General features: G+C 45.9%; 1 pseudogene; it reads right to left on the bottom strand.

Annotated features, from left to right (window-relative positions):
• Positions 1 to 729: 729 nt before the first annotated feature.
• Positions 730 to 10,010, bottom strand: LOC142456088 (eukaryotic translation initiation factor 4B pseudogene; annotated as a pseudogene).
• Positions 10,011 to 15,549: the final 5,539 nt, after the last annotated feature.

The raw sequence follows: 15,549 nt of genomic DNA, 5'->3' as shown, positions 1-15,549 counted from the left end.
TTTCAGGAAGGAGAGTTTCAGAGGGGCAAAGCCAGGACACAAAAGATTAGGCAGCAAACCTCCCCATCATGTGTTGATTGGAAACACCTCCCTGAGGGTCAGGATTTTTTTTTAATCATTTGATTTTCCCTACCCCAGTCCCAGTACTTCAGGAAGACCTGTCCTGTAGGCTCACTCCCCTACCACCCATGGGGTGGGGGGTAACAATGAAGGAATTCCCCCTAGGCTGACCCCAAGGCCTAGCGGCCTCCAGAGCCGAAACCCAACTCAGAGATAGTTTGAGCCCCACTTTCTAAGGAGGGGAGAACATTTGAGCAGGTCATGTTTTAGAATTCACATCTGCCATAATAGGTTAGGCGGAATGAAGAGGCAGAAACCATATATACTTCCTTATTCCTGCCCGGCCAGAATGCAGACATCAGTTCCAGTCCTGCAACCTGCTGAGGGAGAGCCCTGGTACCACACAACGCACCACTGGGCCCTGAAAGACCCCGGCTCTGGCTCTCTGGCTGCAGGGGCTAGTCTCCGCTCAGCAGGATACTTTAAAAGCTGCAGCAGCATGCAAAAGAATTTCATTTCATTTCAAATTAAGAACAGGGAAGAGAGGTCTTCAGGGGACGGCACGTTTTATTGTGAGGGGACCTGTCCTGCCACTGGATAGAGAGGTTCGATTGGCCCCTCAAGGGTCCTGGGTGGAGAGACGAGGAGGAAGCCCAGGATGCAGTCAGTCTATGCGGTGTCATCCTCCCCCTCAGTTTCCTGGTCACCGTCCACAGAGAGGGCTGCGTACTTGCTTGCGGAACTGAACGGGGAGGCTGGAATTTCTTCGACTTTCTTTGGCTCAGGGACAGATCTGAGTCTTGATCCTTTTTGCCATCGTTCCTGTCTGACTCCTTCCAGTGGTCTCTGTTTCCTCCGCCTGCTGGACCACAGCTGGAGCTCCCACTTCGGCTTTTTGGGAGACTCACCCCCATCGACTTTTTTCATGTGCTTTCATTGCTGGTCCTCCTTCGGATGGTGGAGCAGAGCCACCTTCCCTCCCACACTTGCAGGGGACTGCAGCTCGGTGCCTGAGCTCGGAGACCGAGCAGGAAGCCTGGAGCTTCGCTTCACCCAGCCATTCTCCTTTGGCGGAGGGGCCGGCTTGACTTTTAGAGGCTGATCCAGTTCAGGAGTCTTGGAAGCTGGAGAGTGACAATCTTCCTCTTTATTGAATATTTCATTTTCCCGAGCCTTCACTCTCCTGCGTGTATCCTGATCGCACTTCCTTCTGCCAGAAGTGGCTGAGGATCCCGTCTGCCATGACTCAACTTCCTGCCCCCGTTCCTGAGTTTCTTCACTTTGCCAGCGTGGGTGTCTCTCCTGAGGCCCTGAATCGACTTTGGCTGGTCCAGCAGACGTATCTTCTCCTGCTCCTTCTGCAGCTACACTTCCTGTCCGCTCTCGCGGGCTTCGCTGCTCCACTGGACCGGGACGTGCCACCAGAGGAACCGTCTTCCTGAGGAGTACGCCGAGGCTTTAGATTCAGTTTGGGTCTTTGCGGGGGACCTCTGTCATCACGCCCATAATCATCTCGAGAGTCATCTTAGGAGAGCCCCACGACCGGCCCTCCGGTCTGTCATAGCGGGGGTCTTCGTAGCGACCCCCACCTCCTCTGTAGTCTCATCCCTCGGTATCCATCACCAAATGCGCGTCTGCCACCGCCTAGCCTGGAGTCGGAGTCTCTCTCACGGTCTCTGCTACCTCGGTCGTCATATCGACCCGGCCCCCGGGCCGATCCATATCCCGGCGTGGGTCATCGCAGGACTGTCACGGTACCCATCATGAAACCGGCCGGAATCGTAACGGCCCCGGAACTAGTCTCCAAAGCTGGCATCACGTCTCCTGGATGGGGAGTCGTCAAAGCTGCCAGTGGTGGTGGTGTACATGAACTGGACAAGGACAACTCAGTCTCTGGTAAGAAGCAAAACAGTTTATTAAGGGGGGACAGAAAGGAGAAAAAAGAATCTGCGCCGGGACCAGCTCTCGGAGCAGGTCCCAATGGCTTACAGACTTGGGTTTTTATAGGGTGGGCTAAACAATGGGGCTTTGCAGCTGTGCAAGCAAGCAGGAACAGAAGCAGACTTTGCAGTTAGCCTGGACATTTTAAAACTTTTTCTTTCTTTGAGAATTGTGTGTGGCCTTATCTTGCAGCTGCTATTTTCTGGCCAATGTTTGCTTGACCTTAACCTCAGGGGGATTTCCATAGCTTGATACAAAACGAAAACTGCTACAAGATGGTTCCACTCAGGCTAACTATCACATTCCTCCCTGTGGTTGTTACACCTGTGAATCTTCCAGGTGTAAGCGTTTTATAGGGCTGTGGCGGGGGCTCACTCTGGGCTAGCCACTCATACGATTTACTTCCTACCAACAACTTGACAGACTGTACTCGGTCTTGTACAAACTGCACTTTTTAATTGATGATTAGCGGGCCACAAGTTAGTCCTAATAAAAGCAAAAGCAGAGGGCCTGCTAGGCTGGAGATTAGGGTGGCGAGCCATAGAGACCAGCTAAACATTTGCTGGAACCAACTTTTTTGACTGTTTCTGTTTTCTTCTCACGCACTTAATCTTTTTCTGACTAAAGCTAAGCTATTTTTGATTATCCCTGAATGGTTGGCATAAAAGCAGCAAGTTTCACCCAGAGCCATACAAAGGCTGCCTTGCTTAAGAAATAAAAGGTCCAATCCTCACCTGCTTTGTAATACTACTTCAGCAAGGGAATTGAGGGATTTTTCTAGATAACTGGCAGACTGCTCTAAATCCAGTAAATCATTTTCAATCTGCTGACTTAAAATTTGATAATTTTCATTTCCTTGTATTAAGGCCATAGTTCCTACTGATGCTGACCCAGCTACACCTAGCCCCACAAGTAAAGGAACCAATATGGAGGCTCTTTGACTCTGAAATAAGTGTTAAAATGCTGCCACACGGCTTTCCCAGAATACAGAAATACTGGGGGTAAAATATGAACTAATATGCAAAGTCCAGTGTGGTCAGAGGTGAGTAAGGTTGTAGAGAACAAGCAGGGAGAGAGTCCAGTGGAACAAGCAAACCACCTTCCTGGTGGGGCTGCTAACAGAAAGGCTTCCTTGGAACTGGGTGTAACAGAAACACTGGCACAATAGTGATTATACTGCTGGGTTTTCCAGCTGGTTTGATAACAGTGTCCTTTCTCTTGTAAGTCTTCCAGGGTTAGGGTAGACCTTTCCCTGGCTTCCTTCCACCTGCACACACTACTGTTACTATTATAATCTGATAGTGTGATGTTAGCTACTGAGGAGGTATCATTAGATCCAATTCCCACAAAGTAGCATGGTGCCGGGTTAAGACATGGCCAACAATCACTGGTGAAGTTTGGGTTAGTAGCATTTATAAAAGCAAAAAAAGTTTTTTAGGGTTTTTACTTCTGCTAACACGGGGGAGTTTACTTTGGCTTTCTCAGGCTCTGGGCTATGTGTGGAGGTTACTTTGGTGGTATAAGTCCTGGTAACATGTGGCAGTGGTGTGGGCCTGGGTTTTACAGGAGGAGGACTTAGAACTTTGTTGGGTCCAATAGGCTGGGCAGGTTTTGTAGAAGCAAGCGCTTTTGAATTGTAACTATAACACCAGGTTCCGGTCCACTGACACAATCTAACTTCCCAGGTTTTTCCAGTTACCTATTCTGGTGATTGGTTCTTTTTAACCTGCCACTTTATGGGGTTGCAAGCCCCTTTATGCCATAAAGACCAGTGACAATGTCCTTTTCTCCAAAAATGGGAATAAGCATCTTTATGGTTAGGCTTCCAGCAACACAGTTTCACATCCCCACTTGGCACAATAAAACTCGGTATTAGTCTGGCATGAAGGGCCACTGCTGGCTGGGCACGCGTATATATCTGTTGTTTGCAGCTCGGCTGGACATGTGTATATATCTCTTGTTTGCAGCAACCGTCTATCCCTGCACTCCACACCCATAAACTCTTTTACAGGAAAGACCCCCCTCCCCCCATAGCCATAATGTGAAGGGGGCAATTGTTGTCTTTTGCTTAAACAGGGTACACAAATCAAACTCAAAGGTGGGGGCAAGCACGGTGGGAGCACTGGTGCTTATGACAGCGTCAGCAGTGAAATCTGTTAGAGTCCAAATGTACGGTGCGGTCGATGGGGTTGGCCTTGACCCCGACAGTACACAGCAGGATTAGTCAAGTTAGGGCAGCTTTTGCAGCTTTACCGTGAGTGGGGTGTCTGTTTTCTGTATGGCCCATTGCTTGGGAACATGCCCACCATGGTTTTACTTGGGTGTAGTCGATCCATGACAACTTGTCTGTAACCTTTACCGCAGTGGGAATGGTAAGGATTACCTGTTACGGCCCAGTCCACCTTGGCTTGAACGCAGGGGTCTTGTGCCGCCTGACCCAGGCCCAGTCGCATGGGGTTAGGTCATGGAAGGGTTCTGATCCATGTGACTGCTCCGACCCAGGATCTCCTGCAGTGCCTGGATGGTGGAGACGGCGCAACAAGGTGTTGTTAGTGCTGCGGACTTTCTGCACCACCTGTGTAGACTTTAAAAGTTCAATATTAGAGAGGTGAGCCCACTGCTCCATTCAAACCCTAGGTAGGAAAGGAGGGGAGTACCATACATAATTTCATAAGGCACAAGATTTTTAAGGTAAGGGGTACATCAGACACGCATTAAAGCAAAAGGAAAAAGTCTTACCCAGTTCTAACCAGTTTCTGTGCATAATTTAGTTAATATTTCCTTTAAGGTTCTATTCATCCACTTGATCTGAACTTTGGGGCCAATAGGCACATTGGAGCTTCCAGTTAATATGTAAAATTTTACTTATAATTTTAGAAATTTGTGCCAGGAAGGCAGGGCCATTATCGGAGCCAATGCACAAAGGAATGCCAAATCTAGGGATCTAGTTAACAGCAGTGTGCATACCATGGTGGCCGTTGCTGCCCTGGTTTGGAAAGCTTCTGTCCAACCAGAGAAGGTCGCTACAAAGACCAGCAAATAATTATAACTATACAGTCCTGGCTTTACCTCAGTATAGTCTACTTCCCAGTATTGACCAGGGCAATGTCCTTGCTCTTGTGGCTGGGGTGGCTGGTGTGTAGGATTGTTTACTTGGGCACAGGTGAGGCATTTTTCGGCCATCTCTTGTGTCCATTTTTGGAAATTTAGAACTTTGAATCATTTAGACAGGTATAGGTACAGTTTCGTTCCTCCCAAATGGGTGGTCTTATGAAACTGATTCACCAACTCCCTACCATTCGCCTCAGGGACCAACTTGCGGCAATCAGGGAGAACCAGCCACCCATCAGGGTCTTCAACACAAGCAATCTGACCAGCTTTTTTGCTAGCTGTTGTGTCAGTTCCTGTTTTGAGTAGCAGGGGCGAGTAGACAGGTTTGGCTGGAACAAGGTAAGAGGCCGCTTACCTTCTGCTTGTGCCAGTCCCATTACTGGCCTTGGTGATGCCAATGCTGCCTTCTTGGTGCCTCGGATCACCTTTGAGTGTCCTCTTTGAAGGGCCTTGCAGTGGATTATAGCAAGACGCTGAGGCTCCCACAGGCTTGAAGGAGGTCTTGTATTTCAGCCTTGTGCTTAATTTCCTTTCCTTTGGAGGTTAGAAGTCCCCTTTCTTGATAAAGGGCTCCATGGAATTGAGCAGAAGTAAAAGAATAATGGTGATCTGCCCATATATTGATGGATATTTCTTTTCCCAGCTTGAGTGTCTGTGTCAGGGCGATAAGCTCTGCCTTTTGGGCTGAGGTACCCGGGGGCAGGCAGGTGAACCACAGTACCTCAGTTTCCGTGGTAACTGCAGCTCCGGCATGCCAGATGCCATCCTATATGAAACTGCTGCCATATGAGAAGAGCTGTAGGTCTTCAGCCGTCAGGGCTACATCAGTTAAGTCTGCCCAGATGTTGGAGATGGTTTCCAAGGTCTCCACAAAGCTGTGGATTGGCTTCTCCCCAGCTTCATTCGGCCACAGGGTTGCGGGGTGGAGGATAGCTGTTTTGGAGAACTGGACGCTGGGCGGATTGAGTAACAGTACCTGATACTGGAGCACATGGGCATTTGTCATCCAGCACTCAGCAGGGCTTCTTTTTTTATTTTATTTATTTATTTTTTAAAATAAATCTTTTTATTGGGGCTCATACAACTCTTATCACATTCTCAAAATTCACCTTCCACTTGGGTTCCTGGAATCAGCTCAGTTTCCCTTTCCCCCCCTCCCCCTCCCTCCCTGCTCCCCCCTTCCCCCTGGTCCCTTGATAGTTTATAAATAATTATTATATCTTATCTTACACTCCTCAGCATCTCCCCTCACCCACCTCCCCATTGCCCATCTCCCAGAGAGGAGGTTACACATAGATCCCCAAGATCCGTTCTCCCTTTCTACACCCCCTTCCATCCTGGTGTCGCCACTCCTACTGCGGGTGTTGAGGGGTTCGTCTGTACTAGATTCCCTGTGTCTCCAGATCCCTACTGCACCGCTGTACATCCTCTGGTCTAACCAGGTCCACAAGGTAGAATTGGGGTCATGATGATTGGGAGGGGAGGAAGCATTCAAGAACTAGAGGAAGGTTTTGAGTTTCATTGTTGCTGCACTGAACACAGAGTGACTCATCTCCTCCCCACTACCCCTCTGCAAGGGATGTCCAGCTGTCTACAGATGGGCATTGGGTCCCCATCACGCACTCCCCCTCATTCATGGTGATGTGATTCTCACCACCACCCCGCCTTTGTTGTTTGAGACCTGGTCTCCTCTGCCCTTCATGATCACCTATGTTGGTGTGCTGCTTCCATGTGGGCTTCTTAGCAGGCTCTCAACTGAGTGCCCTCCTGTGACTGTATTGTCCTGCCCAGCGTGAGCTTTGAAGCTTCTTTTACCAGCACTGCAGTGGCCGCTATGGCTAACATACATCCTGGCCAGCGGCGGCAACTGGTTCCAGCTTTTTAGATATGTAGGCCACGGGTCTTCTCCACGGTCCCAGGCACTTCATAAGGACTCACTTGGCACCCCCTTACCTGCTGCCACGAACGGTTCAAACGGCTTCCGCAGGTCTGGAAGAGCCAAGGCCGGGGCTGACCAGAGGGCCCCTTTCAGCTTTTTAAAGGCAGCCTCCCGCTCAAGGGTTTTTGTTACTTCCTCTCCCTCTCCTTTGGTGTTTTCAGACAGAGGTTTGGCGATTTCTGCAAAACCAAGTATCCACAAACGGCAGTATCCTACTGCACCCAAGAATTCAAGTACCTTGCGTTTAGTCTCTGGGAAGGGTATTTACAGGACTTTGTTAATTCTGCTGGCAGGCAAGTTTCTCTGTCCTACCCGGAGCTGATAACCCAAGTACGTGGCTGTTGTGACTCATAGTTGTGCTTGCTTTGCTGATACTCAATACCCCAGCAGGGAGGGCCAGGTGAGGCAGTAGATTTTTGGTTGCCTCTGGGCACCTCTTCCTGCCGCAGGAGGTCATCTACATACTGCTGCAAGGTCACTTGGTGATTATTTACCCTGAATTCCTGGAGGTCCTGATTCAGTGCTGCCCCACCCCCACCCCCAAGAGGGTTGGAGAGTTTTTGACCCTCTGGATCAACCAAGTCTAGGTTAATTACCCAGGGAAAGCTCCTTGCGGATCTGCCCATTCAAAGGCAAAACATGGGCTAGTTTAGAGGAGACAAAGGAATGGAAAAGAAGGCATCCTTTAAATCCAACACTGAATATCAAATACCTTCAGGGGGCAGAAGGCTTAGCAATGTGTAGGGGTTAGGCACCACTTGATAAATAGTGACTGCCGGGGCTTTAACTTCCCTGAGGTCTTGTACTGGTTTACAGTCCTTGGTTTCTGGTTTTCGAACTGGGAGCAAGGTTGTATTCCAGGGAGAGTGGCAGGGCACCAGAATACCTGCCTCCCTCAGCCAGTTGATGTGGGGAGCTATGCCCTCCCAGGCTTCCTTGGACAGAGGGTATTGCCGTATTCTGAGGGATTAGTGGTGCTGAGAAGCTGAATGACCGGAAGGAGGAACAGTTTGTCTTAGGGGCAAAATACCAACCAGGACTTCAGCAGGCTTGCCCTGTTTGCCTGCTGCCTCAGTTTATACCATTCTCCCCCGAGTGTGGGGAGGACTGAATGGGGCAGTTTCTGCAGTTCCAGGTGCTGGGCCTGCCCCGACAGGTGGGTATAGAGGAGGAGGGAGAGAAGGGGCTCAGCTGTCTCAACGGGGGCTCGGGGTGGAGGAAGGGTTTCAAGTTCCCCTTCAGCACTCTGGAGGACAGGGTAAAGTTTCTTGGGCTTCTTGTTTTTTATCTGAGTCTCCTTTTCCATTGCCACCAGAACCTTCTTGCGGGGAAGAAACTTCTGAATATACGGAGGAGGATTAGAGGCTATGTCAATCCACACATCTATTTAGGGGATTTGATCCGGGTGACCAAGTTTTCTGTAGAAATATTTCCACACCTGGTATAAAAGAGGTAGGGAAAAGGTGCCCTCCAAGGGCCAATCAGGTACTTCTGCAACCCAATTTGTCTCAAAAAAAGGTCCTGAGACCAGAAGACTTTGTTTTGAAACCATAACTTGACATAGATCTTTTACAAAAGTCAGAGAAATTATTTAAAAGGCACTGGATTGGGGTTGACTGTGTCTGTCCCATGGTTTCACTTTGCCTGTTAAAAAAATTAAACAACCACGGAAGACAAGCAGGAGCACGAGCAAGCAACACACAGCCAAAATCAATAATAGACAAGAAACATGGGACTTAAGCATATAAAGAAAATAATAATATACCATCAATAAGGCCTCAGTTTAAAGACATAGGAGGACACAGAGATGTCTCTCTGGCCCTCTGGGACTGCCCTAAAGTTGCATCCAATAGAGCCTCTCCCCCCAACCTGGAGTGCGCACACCAACCTGGTAGCGCTCTGGACAGGATCCTACAACTGGGGCGGAGGAATGTCTCTCGGAGGCCTTTCCCTAGTTGTGACACTGGCTGAGGAGAACACCTGTTCCCAGGGTCTCGCTTGTCCCGCTAATGTACAACTTGGCCACTGGATCTCAGTGGGACCTCCAAAATGTTGTACATCAACTGGACAAGAACAACTCAGTTTATGGTAAGAAGCAAAGCAGTTTATTAAAGGGGGACAGAAAGGAGAAAAAAGAACCCGGTGCAGGGTCCAGCCCTCTGAGGAGAGGGAGAGCGGTCCCGATTGCTTATGGACTTGGGTTTTTATAGAGTGGGCTAAACAATGGGGCTTTGCAGCTGTGCAAGCAAGCAAGAACAGAAGCGACCTTGCAGTTAGCCTTGACATTTTAAAACTTTTTTTTTCTTCAAGAATAGTGTGTGGCCTTCTCTTGCAGCTGCTATCTTGTGGCAAATGTTTGCTTGACCTTAACCTCAGGGGAATTCCCATAGCTTGATACAAAATGGAGACTGCTACAAGCTGGTTCCGCTCAGGCTAACTATCACAGTGGGATGGGCCCTCTAGTCTGTGTCTGTTTTGTCAGAATCCCGATTTCTATCTCGGCCAGAAGAATGATCATCCCTGTCTTTGTCCTGAGCTTGATCAGTAACATCTCGAAGCCTCCTGTCAGCTAGAGACTCTGCACTGAGGCCCAGGGCACCGAGCAGGGGTCCAGGTCCTCAAATGCAGCACAGCCAAAACCTTTTAATCTCTCTGGATTGCTGGCGAAAGCAGAGCAGGGTGGCGATTTGGGCAGATGGCTCCGGTGGATATTGGGTTCCCGAGCAGCCCGTGGAGCAGTGGACAGGATCACACGGTCGATCGGAGGCGCCCTATATGCGTCATCATCATTACTGTGCCAATTTGTGGGACAGCTCCTTCCAGGTCATCTATTTCATCAGCCCCGTTGACTGGTTTGGGGACGTGGGTGCTTCCAACACCACTACCTGTATCCTCATCCCCATCCTCAGTCTGTTAGGGAGATTGTCTTCCCCTTCTTCTTTTTTGCTGAGGCCACCATGTTGGGAGAGGGAGAGAGAACGCAAAGGCGAGTTGTAATCTTGACAGAGGGCTGAATTCCTTGATCTTCAGCTTCAAATGCTTGAAGTCCTCTTCACTTTCAGCAAGCCCAGTTGTGTCATTTGCATATCAAAGGCTGTCCATAAGCCTTCTTCAAATCTTGATGCCACTATCTTCTTCACATAATCTAGTTTCTCTGACTATTTGCTCAGTGTTCCTATTGAATACGTATGGTGAGAGGATACAATCTTGGTGCACACATTTTCTGATTTTAAACGATGTAGTATTCCCTTGTTCTGTTGAAGTATTCTGGAATTCTCCTTCTTGTTCAAGTGTTCTGGGATTCCCATTCTTCTATCCTATCCATAGTTGGTTGTAATCAATACAGCCAAATGCCTTTGTAGAATCAATAAAACATAAGTAAAATTTTTTCTCTGGTTGCCCTTGCTTTGAGCCAATGTCCATCTGTCAACAGCAATTTTGTCCCTTCTTTCATGTTCTTTTCAGTTTGCACCTTGAATTTTGGCAGTATACTGCTGTAACTGTTTTTGAATGATTTTTGCAAAATTTCACTTGTATGTGATATTACTGATATTTTTAGGTAATTTCCACATTCTGTGGAGTCACCTCTCTCAGGAATGGGTAAAAACGTAGATCACTTCCAGGTGGTTGGTATGGACTAGTAAGTGCTTCCAGTGTTTCATCAGCATATTGAAACATTTCCATTGGTGTTCTGTTAATTCCTGAAGCCTTATTTTTTGCTAATGCCTTTGCTTTCAGTGCAGCGGGAACTTCCTCATTTCACATCACTGATTCTTATTCATATGCTCTCTCTTGAAATGGTTGAATGTCAACTCGTTCTTTTTCATAAAGTGATTCTATGCATTCCTTCCATCTTTTTTGATGCTTCTTGGATCTTTCACTATCTTTTACAGTCTTTCAGTATTGCAGTATGAATCTTGCACAGTTTCTTCAGTTCTTTCAGTTCCATATATGCTGAGTGTGTACTTCGTTTTTGGATTATTAACTCCACTTCTTGCACATTGCCTCATAATCTTTTATTTTGTCTTCTTGAGATGTCCTTGGAAACTTTCTGTTCACCTTTTTACTTCATCATGTCTTCCATTGCTTAAGCTGCACTATGAAGCACCGCAATTTTCTGAGTCTCTTCTGCCAGTCACACTGATCTTCTCTTCCTTTTGAATGACCTTTATCTTTCTTCATGTATGTTGCTCTTGATGTCATCTGCAGCTCGCTAGATCATCTGTCATTAATCATCAATGAAGTCTTGAGATGTTCCCTAAATGCAGATGGAATACACTGGCTTTCATGGACTTGTTTAAATTTTCTTTGACTTCAACTATAACTTTCATATGTTTATGGTCTGTTCCACATTCATTCCCTACCCTCATTTTGACTGATAGCAAGCTTCTCCATAGTCTATTTCCACAAATATAATCGATTTGAAATCTGTTGGTTTTATCTGGAGATTTCCAGGGGTGTAGTGGTCATTTATGGTTGTTCAAAAAAAGTTATTGGTAGTGAAGAAGTCATTGGTCTTGCAAAATTCTTTCATGCAATCTCTATATTCATTTGGTCACCAAGACCTTATTTTTCAACTACTGCTCTGTCCTCTGTTTATAACTTTTGCATTTCAATTGTTAATAATTACTAATGCACTTTGGTTGAAAGTTTGATCAATTTCAGACTTAAGTCCGGGTAGAACTCTTCAATTTCTCACTAGCTTTAGAGTTTCCAGTGTAAATTTCAGTGAAACTTGTACTGACTGGATTCCTTGTATGTGTATACATATGACCTTATCACCAGCAGCTTTGTGCTTCAAGAAGGATCTCATTTTGATGTCCAGCTAGTCACCATTCCTCTTCAAGTTGTCAGCTTTGTCTTAGGAAAATATGATTATCTGAATCAAAATGACCAATACGCTTCTATTTCAGCTCATTAATGCTGAGCCATCAGTCGTGAGCCATTTGCACTTTTCTAGATGTATACTTCATATATTTCATATTTGAAGCATTAATAAGTGTTTCACTATTTCTTTTTATTTTGAATTGTCAAAATTTGGCGTCACAGACAATACTCACAATTACATGGATTTTTTAAAAACAAATTTCCCTAATAAATCCTTATAATTGTGAGTATTGTCCATGAGTTATTTTGGCCATTGCAACAGATTATCAAGCCCAGTAGAGAAGTAGAGAGTTGTGGAAAGAAGTGTTGGTGTCAGAATAGGGGGTAAAGAAATATAGAGAAGAGAGGCATGCCTGACCTCTGGCTTGTGGTACTTGGTCTTGGGCAGACGTGGTAAGGATTCTCCTTCTCTCTCATATAGACAAAGGTGGTTAGTCCCGGCTTCCATCCCATTTTCTCACTATGAGATTGCCCCCATATTGCAGATGAGCAAACTCAAGACCAAACCAAACACATTGCCATCTGGTCAACTCCAATACATATCTACCCTCTCTAAGGTTTCCATGACTACACTTCTTTAAAGAAGCATACAGTCTCACCTTTCACCTGTGGAGTTAGCAATCGGACACCTAATCCACACCCCACCAGGGCTATTTGTAAGCGAAAGCACAGTGGGAATAAAGGAATAGCTGTTCAATAGCACAGCCAGATTTAAATCTAATTATCCTCACCTCAAGCTCACACGCTTGTCCACCTACATACTGCCAAGGAGAAAGGGGCATGGAAAGAAGAGAAAACAAAAGAAACATACAGTTAAAAAGATTAAGTTGCTCAGGTGCACATGTAGGGAATTTAACCTTAATAAAAACCCACTTTGGTAGATTTTTCAACATTCTCCATCCTCTCAATAAAAGAATGGCAGTTAAGTGATAAAAACATTCCCCAAATTCCACAACTTGTAGATACTGGGATTGACATCCAGATTTTGATATGACTCTTCAAAGATCCATGATTCCTGTGTCATGTTGCTTTCCAGGTCCAAGCATGATGGGTTTTAACAGCCACCTCAAAATTAATGTGTATATTTCTAGATGAATTAATTTTCAATTCCTGAAATAATGGTATATTGACCTATTAAGAGAATAAACTTGATTTCCATCGAATTTACATATGATCCAGCATATTTTTAAAATACATACCATTAAACATTTTAATGGTATTAAATTGTAGAGCTTACATTTTTCATAGCAACCTTTCAGTTGTGGAACACGGGACTAAGGACAGTTTTGCACTCAGAAATGTAAAGGTTAGTCCAGATTACAAAAACCTGTACTGAGTATGAATGTGGACAACTTGGTTGAAATTTTTTTATTGATTCATAACAGAATCGGTGGGAGGGAAAAGTTTTTCAGGGTAAGAGCAGCTCCTCTGTGCCTCCCTAGTTCTGTGAAGAACCCTAACCATGCCAGTAGTTTTGTATAGATTACCACATGCATGGCAAGCTGCCAGTCCTCAGGACTGAACTATAGGCCAGACTGTATGAACTGCAAAGTCCTACAAAGTACTTGGAGAAAGCAACACCTCAGCATGGTTGGGTTGACTTAGCAAATATCAGCCAGTTGTCGCCCTGTATTTATACACTGTGTTCTATTTCTAATTGTGTCCTTCATTGATCCCAAAGGTGGATTCAATGCTGGGTAAGCTAAAATAGCAATTAGACACTAAAAGGAAATTAACAGGAAGGAGGTAGGAAAAAAAAAAAAACACCCACAAACCCAACTATAAAAATAGGAAAATGATTACATCCACTAGTAATGAGATGCTCATTTAACTTAAAAGGGACATTAAGTGCCTCGGTGGTATAGTGGGTTACTCCTTTGATTGTGAACCTTAAGGTCAGCAGTTCAAATTCACTAGCTACTTCAAGGGTGAAAAATGGAGCTTTCTACTACTGTAAAGATTTACAGCTTCAGAAACCCATGGGTGCAGTTCTTCCCTGTCCTACAGGGTTGCTGTTGTTGTTAATAGGTGCCATTGAGTTGTTTCCTAGCCACAGTGACCCTATGCACATCAGAATGAAGCACCGCCTCGGCCTGCACCATTCATACAGATGTTCCTTTGCCTGAGACATTGTTGCAGCCACTGTGCTAATCTACCTCACTGAGGGCCATTCACTATTCTGCTGGCTTCTGCAGCCCCCCTCCCCCCTGCCACACACACACACACACACACACACACACACACACACACACTTTACCAAGCATGATGTCCTTCGCCAGGGACTGGTCTTTACTAACAATATATCTGAAGTATGTGAGACAAAGTCTTGCCACTCTTGCCTTGGAGGAAAACTTGGGTCCTATTTCTTTCAAGACATATTTGTTTGTCCTTTTAGCATTCCATGTAGTTGTTGTTGGTAGGTGCCATGGAGTCAGCTCTGACCCATAGCAACACAATGCACAACAGAACAAGACACTGTGCGGTCCTGCCCACTATTTACAATTGTTCCTATGCCTGAGCCCATTGATGTAGCCACTGGCTCACTCCATCTTGCTAAGGACCTTCCTCATTTTTGACCCCTCTCCACTTTCCCACATCCCACATGATGTTCTTCTCCAGGGACTAGCATTTCCTGAAAATATGTCCAAAGTATGTAAGGCGAAGTCATGATACCCTTGCCTCTAAGGAGTGCTCTGTTTTCAACACAGATCGGTTCATCCTTTCAGCAGTCCATAATACTATCAACATTCTTCTCCAGCACAATTCAAGTGCATCGAGTCTTCTTTGGTCTTCCTTATTCAATGACCAACTTTCACATGCATCTAATGGGATGGAGAATACCATGGTTTGAGTCAAGCACACCTTAGTCCTTAAAGTAACATTCTTGTTCTTCAATACAGTAAAGAGGTCTTGAGCAACAGACTTATCTAATACAATACATCTTTTGATCTTTCAACTGCTTCTTCCATGAGAACTGATTGTGGATCCAAGTAAGACAAAATCCTTGACGACTTCAAACATGTCTCCATTTATCGTGATGTCACCCATTGGTGCACTGGTCAGGTTTTGGTCCCCCTTACTTTGAGATGTAACCCACACTGAAGGCTACAACCCTTGGTCTTGTTAAAAGCAAGTGCTTCAAGCCCTCCTTACTTTCAGCAAGCAAGCTTGTGCCATGTGCGTATCACAGGAGTTAATGAGCCTTCTTCCCATCCTGTACTCTTCTTCATATAATCCAGCCTCTCTGATGGTTTGTTCAGCATCTAGATTGAAAAAGTATGATGAGAGAATACAACCCTGACACACACCTTTCCTGATTTTAAGCCGTACAGTATTGCCTTGCTCTGTTCACATACCTGCCTTTTGACCCAGGTGCAAATTTCAAATGAGCTCAATGAAGTGTCTGGAATTCCCATTCTTCTGAAGGCCATCGCACTTCATTATAGCCCACCAATTTGAGTGCCTTTGTATAGTTAATGAAGTACAACTACACATCCTTCTGACAGTCTCTGCTTTGAGGCAAGATCCATCTGACATCAGCAATGATATATCCGTTGTTCCACATCCTTTTCTGAATCCGCATAGACTTCTGGCAGGTCCTTGTCAATGTA

This window comes from Tenrec ecaudatus, chromosome 9 (assembly GCF_050624435.1).
Source record: "Tenrec ecaudatus isolate mTenEca1 chromosome 9, mTenEca1.hap1, whole genome shotgun sequence".
Classification (NCBI taxonomy): Eukaryota; Metazoa; Chordata; class Mammalia; order Afrosoricida; family Tenrecidae; genus Tenrec; species Tenrec ecaudatus.
Note: the sequence above shows the minus strand (reverse complement) of the source record. Positions and strands in the feature narration are given on the sequence as shown.